Source organism: Condylura cristata, unplaced genomic scaffold, assembly GCF_000260355.1.
Source record: "Condylura cristata isolate star-nosed mole 26May11 unplaced genomic scaffold, ConCri1.0 scaffold00019, whole genome shotgun sequence".
Taxonomy (NCBI): domain Eukaryota; kingdom Metazoa; phylum Chordata; class Mammalia; order Eulipotyphla; family Talpidae; genus Condylura; species Condylura cristata.
In genome coordinates, this window is record NW_004567120.1 from 26,013,248 (window position 1) to 26,025,822 (window position 12,575).

Genomic DNA, 12,575 nt, shown 5'->3' on the forward strand with positions numbered 1-12,575 from the left:
GTGGGGGAGCGCGCGGCCGGCTGCGAGGGGAAGGCGGAGAGCAAAATGGTGGTGCTGGGCGCGGGGGAGGGGAGGCCGAGCTCGCTTGTGTATATTTGGGCCTCGGACCGAGGGAGGCGAGGGAAAATCTACTCTGATCACACCCCTCCCTCGTGCCCCCTCCCTCTCCCTCCCCTCCTGCCTTTCCTCCCTCCCTCCGCTCCCTCCCTCTCTTCCTCCCTTCCTAGAGAGGGAACAACATTCATGTGACGGGCCCCTCGGCTTCTCCCCCGCCCCATCATCTCCAGCGCGTGGTGGGGGAACTGCTCGGGCCGGCGATTGGCATCGAGCTCTCCATCCCTGCCGCGGCCCGACTTCGGTCAGTTTGCTTCGGGCGACAATTTTATAAATCGGCTGGGGTCTGGCGGGGTTGGCCCCGCGTGCGGACCTGGCTCCGAAGGGGGCCCGGCCTGCCTGGCCGGAGGGAGGGGGGAAGGGCGGGAGTGGAAGGCTGTTTGTTGGGGGGTTTTGGCGCCACTTTTGTTTTAGTTTTAGTGCTGCTTTTCGTTCCCACCCCCACCCGCGCTGTCTTTCTCCAGGCACGAACTGAGCTGATCCTTGCCCCAGGTAGGCAGCCGCAGCTTTTTCCCTCCACACTTTTATTCTTGCTGGGGGTTGACTTTCTTTTTTCCTTCGCTCACGAACCCACTGATCGGTGGGCGGCGATTTTGGGACCCAAAGGGTCGGGATGGGCCTCGAGAGAGAGAAGGTGTGGGAAACAGCATCAAGTAGTTCCGCAAAACTTTGAGCCCCGTTCCCATTTTCTGCTGGCCTACATTCGTCAACGTATTGTTGATTTCTGCCGTTTTCCCCCCACCGCGAGAATGGCATGTTTTGCCTTTAGTTTTTTTTTTTTTTGTCCTTTCTTGTAACCGCTGTACTTTCGACATTTAGTTTCCGCTCCCCTTGGTGTATGTCATTTTATTTTTAATCCTGAACTGTAATGGGTTTTATCGTGATTTTTCGTGCTGCAGTGTTCAGCTTTAATTTTTAATATTGCATTAGTTTCATCTGGTTTGTGAGAGTTTCTCCTCCGTGGCCTAGAAATGTTTTCTGTGTTGTTGCCTGCCATCCCCCCTTTTCCAACCCCTCCTTTCTTTTGGATGTAGTTTTATTTTTTTTTTAATGGAGGGTCATGGTGTTTTATTCAATGATTATTTACAGTTTACATGATGTATTTATTAGGAACTTTTGATATGTAGGATTAGGCTTAAGTAAACGAAAAGCTTGCGTTGGTTTGCTGTGTTTCCTTAAAATGCGCGGGCCGCCCCCCCCATCTTGCCCTTACACTGAAGTGTAAATTCCTTACCCCCTTTTCTCCCACGGACCGCCGTATTTCACAGCAGCCACACCCTGTATTTGTCTCTGTGGATTGGACTCATTATCAGCTTAATTTAGTGACTCTTAAACCACCATGATGGGACTTGCTTAAGCACGAACCTTCTTTTCCTGTTTAGTCCTAGTGGTTAGTGTCGAAAGAGGAATAATCGAGGTTTCTTGATGAAACCTGGTGCGGTCCAACCTCTGCCTTTTTTCTGTTGTCTTTTTTCCTACTCCAGGCTGTTGGCGGTGTCAGCACCGCTGCTGGGGGCGGGGGTGGAGGGGAGAAAGAGTCGGGTTACCGAAGTGCGTCATTCCTGGCTCGAGCAGGGCCTGCTCGGGAGCTGCTGGTGTTTGTTACTGTCCTCGCAGCACTTTCCTGCCAACCTTCTCTCTCTGCGTATTGGTTAGGAGCAAAAGCAGGAGGCGGTCTCCTAATTCTGTCTGTAGCCTAGCGCGTTGCGTTTAAGGGTAAATGTGAACTTATTAAAAAAAAAAACAGCCCTGGAAAGTGGATACGCGTCTCTGTTTAATGACATACAATTCAGGTACTTTAGATCTGCTTTCATATGTTTTCCAGTGAACGGTGGGGTTAATTTTGAACATTTTAAGCCACTTAGGTTAAAATGTCTGGTTTTCTTTCTACGTTGATATCAATCTATAATTAGGGCTCAGAAGGACCAGTTAAGGCGTAAGTGTTCAGCGGTTTTTCAAGTGGCTGAATTGTAATTTTATGACACATTATGTTAAATAGTCTTTTTTTCCCCCGTATTGAGCCGAGATACGTGAATGCCAGCTAGTTGCAGGTGTTTAAGTTCATTTTTAGCACATGTTTCAATATATCATTTTAGATACAATTTTAAGTTAAGCCCATTGGATTTTATATGGACTTCGTGAGAATTCTCATATTTGGCTATTTGATTTTAACCGAAATCTTAAATTTACCACCAGACAAGGAGTTGTGTAGGGTGACTGTACAGTTACAGTGTTAGATTATTGACTTCTTGCTAGTCTGATACTTTTGTTATCTTTGGATTTTTCTCAGTGAATTTACTAAGCAGTGTCTAACTCTTAATTCATTTCTCAAGATAATGGGATGGAGTGGTAGAGATGAAACAAAAGTAGCCTTGAGTTGATGATTGTAATTGGATGATGAATACATAAGAGCTCATTGCACTGTCTTTTTTACTTTTGTATGTTGGAATTTTTCTGTACAGAAAAAGTTGGAAGAAAAAACTTAAAATTGTCATGCAAATTTGGTGTAATAACTTAAGTTTATATTTACCTGTCAAGTATTTGTATGGGAAACTTGGCTTCTTGTCTAATTACACAATGCCTGATACAAACTATCAGAAAATATTTAAATGTAGCCAGTATAGAATAAGCAATATAAATCATGACAAAGTGGTTGAACTTTGTTTGTTACTTAGTCTGCATGCACATTACTTTTAGTTTCTTTTTTAATCCTTTGAACATCGGAAAATTCCATTTCCAAATTCTATGAATTCTGCTTGGTGTCTGTTTCATTAAATTGGAGTTACAGTGAGTCAGTATAAAAAGGATTTACTATTAATAGGAGGGGCTTTGGCAGCTTCAATAAGTGACAGTGCAAGGGATTCGTTCTGGTGCCCTAGGGAACATTCCTGGTAGGAAGATCGAGGTTGGAGATGAATTCAGTTTCAGTATTTGGTATCTAATGAATGGGTAGAGAAGAGAATTGAAAGAGAAATGTACTTATTAGCCATTCTTTCCCTCTGTGAAATAACTGTATATTCTAAGGCATCAGAAACTGGCAGTGGGGGTGGGGTGGGTTCTTTATCTCAAAATTGAGATTTTTAAAATGAGCTAAGTTTCCCCCTCCTTCCCATCTGGTGCTGCAGTTAGTAAGAAGTTGATATGCAAAATACTTTAATTTCTTTAAATTAACATTCTGACCATTACCGTTCAGTAAAATAAAAGTGCATTGTAATTAAAACTCTTTCAGTCTCCTTAACTAGTGTATTTGTGTATTGTTCCTAATTTTTTGGAGGTAAGTGCCTTATATTCGGCAGTTGCATGTTGTTCAGTGTCAGGTTTTTTTCCGTGTGAGATGTGTTTTTGAGTGTATGTCAGGGTTCTAAAGGGAATCCAAAATGGCTATTTAACTTCTGTGTTTTGTGAATTGTGCTTCCTAACTATTGCAACAAAAATTCACTCCAGTTTGGGACTAGACATTTCATAACTGTTAATATTAGTGTGTTTGTATATTTTATATTCAACATTTTAGCTTTTGAAGGCTGTTGAGAAGACAGATTACATATTTTGAATTCTTACTCGCATGCAAATACTCTTTAAGTGTAAGATGAGGATTGTGGTTTTAGATTTATTTTATCCCAGTGAGGCAAGAACTAAACTACTAACTGCAAATTAACTTTTGCGTTTAAACAGATTATGAGTTTGGCAACTTTAAAGTCTATTTAGTTAGGATTTTTAAAGATCCCACATAGTCAAATAAGATTTTAATAAATGTGGATTTTAATATCCACATTCTTTTTCATTGTTGTCTTTTCTGACCACCTCATCTGAGAACCTAGGAGTTAAAATGGGTATGGTGTGATCTTGGGGCCAGTCTCACATTCAGACTGTACTTTGGGAACCTAGGGTTGGATGTGAAAATAATGCCGTGTACAGCTTAGTAATGCTTAATATTCTTTCTGCATGTTTTAACTGATGACACCCACAGTCATGTGGGGGAAGGAGTAAACAGTGAATAGCATATTTTTTGCTTTGAGTTCTGTAATGGGTGAAAGACTTTAGTTTTTTCTACAAATTAACTTTTGCATTTAAAATTTACATTAAATGGATACAGTGATTTGTATTACATCTCAGAACAGCAGTTCTTACCTTTTTTAATGTTGTGACTTTTGCATTTCACAGTAAAAAATAATCCTGCACTTGTATTAGCACTTTCAATTATTATAGGACTTAAACTTGGCAGATACAGCAGAGCACTATCGTATATCTCATTTAGAAGTTGGGGAGTATAGAAAAGTGAAGAAATAGTCTCACCTCTGGCTATCAGTCTATGCAGGAATGTGAGTATAACTGTTGGAGAGTAACAAAAAAATTTTAACAATGCATATTATTTTAAAAGCTTTTTACATTTCTTTTTGTAATTTTCTACATTTGCTATATATTTAATAGAATTTTAATTTGTGTTTCTATACTACCCTGTATAATAATGTTTTGTATCTGATTATCTTGAGTGGTGGTGATTGCATGTTCTGTTTGCCAGTGAGATGTGTGAGTCTGACTTGTTTTCCAGTCTCCTCAGTTGGCTTCTTTGCATGTAACTTAACCAAATCTTTTATTTCTTCTCTGAGTAGTATTGCTTGGTAGAGTCTTAGTTTTTGTATATGTGTATTTAAACAATCTGTTTCTTAAACTCCTGTGTTAATCTATCTGGACTTTAATGTACATTTGATATATATAGTTCTGTCTGATACTACCCAGAAATATTTGTATATGGCTAGTGTAGTCAAGAGATTATTGAAGCTGTTTTAAACTCCCTTCTCCCCCAAAGGAAAGAGACTGAATAATCTCAATGGTTGATTGGAAAACATTTGGCTAGGTGTGATGAGACAAAGTAGGGAGATTTCTATAAACTTGATATTCTAAGGTACAATTCCAAAGTAAAATTCTCTTATAAAAAGTAAGTTTAAATTATTTTGCATGCTGTTAGATGGCAAAAAAAAGTAAGTCCTATTTACCCTTTTGCATGGATAACATTTGTTGTAATGGGATTTGACCTATTAACTTGAATTGGTAGATATTCTTAGAAACTCTTAATTTAGTTGCCATTTCAGTTCCTTTTGAATGCCAATAGCTGTACTGTGTGTTTTAACATGCATTTAATCTTCTCAGGTACTTGCAAGATAGGTGGTTATTGTTCTACAGAGGGGAAATTGAGACTCAGAATCAATGACATGACACTAATTGACAGCCTGAATTCACACACAAATTATTTTGTCTTCAAAACCTTTGTCCTTTTTTGTTAAGCTCAGTAGTTTGCCTTAACTGGCTTAGGTCTTGGTTAATCTATCACCAAAAAGCCTGTGTCATTTTAATTTTGCAAAATAGAGGATTCCCCCTCCCCCCACACATAGTGGAAGGTAAATGTAAATTTTTACACAGGATTAGATTAGTGGTTGCCTTATATGTTAATAGTTGATATAGGTGAAATAAATCTGATCCATTTTGTTTGAGAATGCATTATATAGACGTTTGGGATCATATGCTGAATTATAGTCTTGATTTTGGGAGGGTCATACTATGGAAGCTAGGATGATTTCATTGATTTTTTTCCTCCTTTATGTCATTTATGCTCTATACAAAACAGAGGATAAGTATGTCTCATAAGAGTTCCCCAGTTACTCAGTTTATTGAGTTGTTAGGTTTGAATTAAAAATTATGATTACTCTTCTAAGATTCACTGCCCTGACTGATTATGTAGGAAATTTTTTTTTGTTTGTTTTTTAATGGTATTAAAAATACTCTCCTTGCTTCTAATTGTTAATATCTCCTTTATTTGCTTTTGCTTTCTGTTCTAGTTTTATCTCTTCACTTCATCAATTTTCTGGTTCTTATTTTTATTATATATCAGTCAGTATTGGGGCCCTGGGTTATTAGTTAATTAGTGATCAGAATATTGATCTTAGCTTTCTCTTTTTTTCCTTCATGCTTTTCATAAACTATAGTTTTTAGCTGAAGGAATGCTAATGTTGTCTTTCTGACCTAAGAGAAAATAGTGGAAATGAAGTAAAGCTGTTTTTCTTAGCCATGAGTCAAATTTATGTTTTTTTGTTAATCATTCTCATATGCTTCATCTGTAGAAAATAATTTTTTCAGGCGATGCCCTGCAATTTTCTACTTAGATGCTTTATATTCAGTATTGAATCTTTCTCCCCCTTTGTACTCCAACAATACCAAGACCCTGGAGTTCTACAACAAAATTATGCCCCAAGGCGTCCACTGTAGGTAATGAATTATTTTCTCTCTCCTGTGTATCTAGAAAGATAAAGATATTGGTTATATACTGACCATTCTTGGGAGAATTCAGGAAATTGTCACTCATTTTCCAAGTTCCATGGTTAATGTGAGGAGGAGCTCTGGTTGACACAGACTGCTTGAGTATAAGGGACGGATTTGGCACTATGCGACTTTTAATTTTTACAATTACTTTCTTGTTGGTGAAACATAACCTCACTAAAGCTGATGTATGGTAAGTGAATGTTGTTGATGATATTACCATCTCTGTGGAATAAATTGGTTAGTGTTGATTTTAAGTAGTTAGTAGCTATTTGATTGCTTTAAGAAATCGAATGTGGGATGTTACTTGCTTAATTTTATTTGTAAAAAGGAATCTTGTAGGAACTCTTGTTTATTACACAATTTAAAACCTTTTGTAAAGTGTTTAACTATGACTAATAATAACTAACTAACTGAACTCTTACGGTATGTCACTGTCTCAGGTGTCTTTATGTATATTTACTCAGTCCTCATAACCCTATAAGATAGGGTGACCGTCTCATTTATTGTTCAAATCAGAATATTTCTGAAAGTGAAAGGGGGCACTAACCAGATGGCATGCTGGAATAATAGCATAAACTAAGACTTGGAGGGAGATGAGTGTATATGGTGACCCTAAAATCAAAGCATAAGGGGGGCCAAGTAGCTTGTCCAATTAGTGATAGGAATGGATTTGAAACCTCTATGGAGATTTTTTTTTTTGCATGAACATGATTTTAATTACTTTAAACTGGCAGGTTCTGCTTTTGTTTTTACTAGTTTGGGTGTCTACAGTCAAAGATAAGGTGCAGTGTTTTTTAAAGCCCAGTCGAATTTCTACTTGGCTTTTTTCAAGTTACCAATTAGATCTGAGTGGTTATGTCTTAATGCTGAAAAACAACTTCTCTGAGGTCCAAGTAAGTAGCAAAAAAAAAAAAAAAGAGGGTGGGGAAGTTCCCAAATTCTCCGAGATCTACTTAAGTAAGAGTAAACTTCCAATAACTGCTATTTACATCTGTTTTCCTTACATATTATTCAGATACCCTTAACTAAAAACTGATGACTTCCATCTATCATAAAGAAACCAAATTAAAATGAATCTATTTACTGTTTATTCCTTTCCCACATATGTGGGGAATTTCTTCTGAGAAAGATAGCTAAAAGAAATAAATTTGTGTCTAGAGAAAAGTGGTATTAGAGCATAACCTGAAATTCAACTGATTCTGTAACACGATTTGAGATGTAAGTTTTATGGAGGTTGCCATTTCATAGAATTAATAGTTTTTTTTGAAGATTTATTTATGCATACAGAACTGGGATACAGACCAGAGGTGTAAGGGGTGGGGGTGAGAGGATTCACCAGAGACAGTGGGGAACAAAACAGGCAGATTGCCTGAAATACACAGCTGAGGAGAGCAGCAGGCCAGATAGGAGATGTATGCTACACCTTGTTGGTTAGCTCCCTGGCCTGGGATAGAACACTGCTGCAGTGGTTACCCATAGCTTGATAGTGCTAAAACTTACTAACCCTTGCATCACCAGGGAGGCCCAGAATTAGTAATTACTTTTAATTTTTAAAAAAGGTTTATTTTTATATGTGCATACAAGAACTGGGGTACAGGCCAGATGAATGAAGGGCTAAGAAGATTCATCAGAGACATTGGGGAGCAGTACATAGGAATCTACTGAAATACACCGGCTCAGAGGGGAGCAGTGAATGAGACAGGAGAGGTCTGCTGTGCCATGCGGGTCACCTTCCTTACCTGGGGATGAACTCTTGCTGCAGTGAAAGACTGTGTCTTCATATTGCTGAGGCTTAACTCCTTGTGCTACCAGGGAGGCCCCTGGGTTTTGTTTTTATACTTATCTATTCTAATATTTCATTAAGGAATGTGTCTCCCCCCCCCTTCTAACTGGTTCACTCTTGGAGGTTTTGTTGGTATTATCATCTTATGAATAGCAGAGATTACTAAGTAGGTCTATTAAAAATTTTAAGTCAGGGCCCTCCCTGGTGGTGCAGCTTGTTAAAGCACAGCACTGCAAGCCAGCTGCAGCTGCTTCAGTGTGAGTTCAATCCCCAGCCCCAGAGGTGATCCACATGGCATGGCAGACCTCTCCTGTCTCGCCTGCTGCTCCCCTCAGCAGTGTTTCTCTGCCTGTTCTGCTCCCCGCTTTGTCTCTGGTAATTCCTCTTACCGCCCCTGCACCTCTGGCCTGTACCCCAGTTTTTTGTGCATAAATAATCTTTAATAAAAAATTTTTAAGTCATATATAGTTCATTAAAGTAATCATGAAACTTGAAGGAGGACTGTTTCTTTCATCCAGTGAAGGAATTTGTGGGCTGCATAGTGAGTGGTTGACTTTGTCAATTATTTATTACATGAAGTTAATACAGTTGGCTTTCAAAAATAATATTGCTGGTTTTTAATCTGGGACACAGGGATGGGTTGGAACTGAGAGAACCCTTTGAAATTCTGTGTAAAGTATGTTTTTTGAGGTCCTCCAAACAGCTCATTCATTGTTTTAGCAGCTGATACTTAAAGTGCCTACAGAAATAGATATGTCAGGGTAAATTAGTTGCCTAGCCTCTGCCTCTGCCCTTAGGTAATAGTGTCATTTGGGCTTTATTATCCCAGAAGGCTTAAAAATAACCTTAAAAAAAAAAAAACACAACTGTGACATACTGTGATTACCATATATTAAAGAATATTGAGGTCAAAACCTATAGCCATCAATGCAGTTTTGATATAGTGTCCATAATTTGAGATTAAGTGACAAGTATTTAAAAAACAACTGAAAAACTCGTGGGATAAATAACAACTAAGGACTGTTAATAGATAGATAGATAGATAGAAATGTATAGTGCCTTGGAATGCTTCTGTCATTGGTGGTTGTTAATGAACTAAAAGAGCCCATGATCATCTCCTATAACTGGTTACTGTTTTATCTAAAGATTGAGACCTAACTAATATTGTGGTTCTATTAAAACTAAGAGGCAAAAAACAGTTACTCTATTGTATGGGACTCTTGTATGTCTTTATTTCAAGTTCTGAATGCTTGCTTTAAAAAATTTGAATTTATACATGCTTTTGTTTTACTTTTTGACTGTGTTCTTGGAATATTAGCTTTGAAATATCTTTAGCAGTATAAGACTCATTAAATTCATTTTCCTTATGATAAATATGATTTAGGTTTGGCATATTTGAGTAAAGTGTTTCCATGTTAGTGATGTAGGAGATTCTTTTTTCTTGAATCTCCAATATTATCCTCTTCTCAAAAACAAGGAAAATTTTTCGACACCCACCAATGTACATAGTTTGCAAACTTTATGATAAGTAGGATGGTGTTATAAAGAACATGTTTAGTATCCTACTAAATGAAAAAGGCCTTTTTATGGTTTTAACAAATAATATTAAAGATAGCAGTATTAGCTTTTGAGAATTTCCCTTTTACACTAAAGCAGATGAGAAAATATAGGAAATATTAGCAAAGCCATAATATTTTCCCTGTGGGATATGTTCTTCCCAGTTTCCACCACTCATTCAGGCCAAAGACATTCCAAAGACTTTATTCCTGGCAGGAGAATTGAGGAAGTGGTGGTAGCCATGGCTGGCAGGGAAGCAGAAGCATGAAGGTATGTTTTTGAAAAGCAAATTTGTCAATGACAAATGGATTTTTCCAGCTCTGAATATATGTATTTACTTTTTTTAGTTTTGAATAAAATAATCAATGCATAAAGTGCTCCTATTCATTGAGAAGTACTCAGTAGTTGCATTCATATTTGGATGTTAGAAATATGCCTGAAAAATTTCAGAGTGATTATTTGGACAGCATGGGAATATATTCAAAAAGATGCTTTAATAGGGAATTAGTTCACAAGCCAGACTGAAACAGTTATCTAGGTTGCTGCAGAAAAACCATAAATCTAATGTGAGAGGCAAGTATTTGTGTGTATTTGGGTATGTGTATCCATATGTAGTGCTTAATATATAATATTGGTTAATATCCAATTCTCTTACAACTTGATAACTTTCAGGGTAGGAATTATATATTTAACCGATTTTGGGTCTTTGTCTCATTTTGCAGTATATCTTACTGCAGAATTTCATATGGTGTTTGAATTAAACGTTAGGTTTTCCAGAAATGTAATCCTGCTTTGAGATTGCATTATTAGTATTCATATTTAAAGAGCTGTAAGTTGGAAGAGGTAGTCAATTAATTTACCTTAGATAGCTTTGCATTAATGATAAACTTTTGTTATCTATAGGATGCTTTTTTATAGCATCTACATGGCAAATTCTACTTGGGTCCCTAATATTTTATTTTGTATTCCTGTGAGGAAGTTGGTGATATTTTCCTTTTCTGAGGTTAGAATTGTTGACTTTCCCAAGTTCCCTCAGCTAGTAAGTGGCAGAACCTACTTTTGAATATAATTCTACCTGATTGCAGAACTCTTCTTTACATGGTGATACACTGCCTCCCAGTGGGATGATTTATAGATTTCATAGTGATAACTTTTGGGGGGTGGAGAGAATAAAAGGTGTTAAGAATCTTAAATTGATGAGAATGAGGAGGAAATTAAACTTTTTACAGTGGTCAGAAAACATTTGGTGATTGGGTAGAAGAAATGCTTATTTTCTATCAAGAGCTGATAGAAGATAAATCATTCTTAGTCTGAGGTTACACGTGATAATGTTTTGTATAGTGTCAAGTAGCCCTAGAAAAGGGTTGATTGGGGGGGGTAAAGAGATATTAAAGTTTCTTATATTGTATTTGTTTTAATTCTCAGGGAAGAGATGCCTGGATTAATTTTAAGGAATTAAATTATTTTAAAATGTTTATTTAAGGGGCTTCCCTGGTTGGGCACAGGGGGTTAAAATGCAGAACTATGAATCTGACCGCAGCTATTATAGATCCCCAGCCAGGAAGGTGACCCACATGGCACTGCAGACCTCTCCTGTCTCTTTTTGCTGCTCCCCTCAGCAGTGTTTCAGTTAGATCTGCCTGTTGTGCTCCCCACTCTGTCTCTGGTGGATCCTCTCATGTCCCGCCCACCCCCATCCTGTACCCTAGCTCGTCTATGCATACATAAATTATTTTTTTTAAAAAGCAATCAGTATTGGCCCTCCCTGGTGGCGCAGCGGGTTAAAGCACAGCACTGAGAATCTAAAGCCGCTTCCGCATGAGTTCAATTCCCGCCTGCCCCGGAGGTGACCACATGGCGTGGCAGACCTCTCCTGACCTGCCCGCTGCTCCCCTCAGCAGTGTACTTCGTCGATCTGCCTGTTCTGCTCCCCACTCTGTCTCTGGTGAATCCTCTCACCCTCCGCATCTCTGGCCTGTACCCCAGTTCTGTATGAATAAATAAATAAATCTTTAAAAAAAAAAGCAATCAGTATTTATTTATTAATGCATACAAGAACTGAGGTTCAGTCCAAAATAAGCGTGTGTGTGTGTGTGTGTGTGTGTGTGTGTGTGTGTGTGTGTGTGTGTGTAAGAAAGGACTCAGTGGGGAGTAGAGCAGGCAGATATACCGAAATACACTGCTGAGGGAAGCAGCAGGTAAGACAGGGGTGGTCTGTTGGGCCATGTGGGTCACTTCCCTAGTGGGCCTGGAATAGAACTCGTGCTGCAGTGACTGGCAATACATTGATAGTGCTGTCTTTAAAACCCTCCTGTGCCACCAGGGAAGCCAGGTAATTAGGTTTTGATTTAAATTAAGGCTTGCTAGAAAACAAACTTGAAAACAAAATGCTATTCAGAAGATTTTTTGGCTTATATTTCATTACTAGTGTTCCCATAAAGCACAGTACTAATAGTGACAGTCTGTTCAGGTTAATTGGTCTATGGAATGAAATGATGCCCCCTGTATTATTTTGTTTTTCATTTTTCCTTTGCTTTCCACTTCTGGTATCTTTAAAGTTCTCCATAGAAAGTAGAAGCATTATGATTTCCTTTTTTACTTTTATGTTGTTACTAACTTGATAACTAGATTCTAGACACAGAAATAGAGATTATTTTTAAATTTACCCATTCAACCATTCTATAACCCTTTAAAGTAGGTACTATTATTATTTCCTGATTGTAGGTTAGGAAACAGGTACAAAGAAAACTTAAAACTGCCCAAGGACGGGCCCTCCCTGGTGGCACAGCAGGTTAAAGCACAGCAC

General features: G+C 38.2%; 1 protein-coding gene across 3 annotated transcripts in view; it reads left to right on the forward strand.

The window, feature by feature from the left end:
* The window catches only part of STAG2 (stromal antigen 2), a 114,860-nt gene that overhangs the window by 901 nt on the left and 101,384 nt on the right, over nucleotides 1-12,575 (forward strand). The window contains exon 1 of one of the 3 annotated variants that reach the window (XM_004685776.1): nucleotides 208-358. The exons of 1 other annotated variant lie outside the window; for it this stretch is intronic. The gene's annotated coding sequence lies outside the window, so the exon portion shown is untranslated. Of the gene's footprint in view, nucleotides 1-207; nucleotides 359-12,575 lie in introns of those variants that run through there. One more of the 3 variants, XM_012727174.1, reaches the window with a different exon arrangement.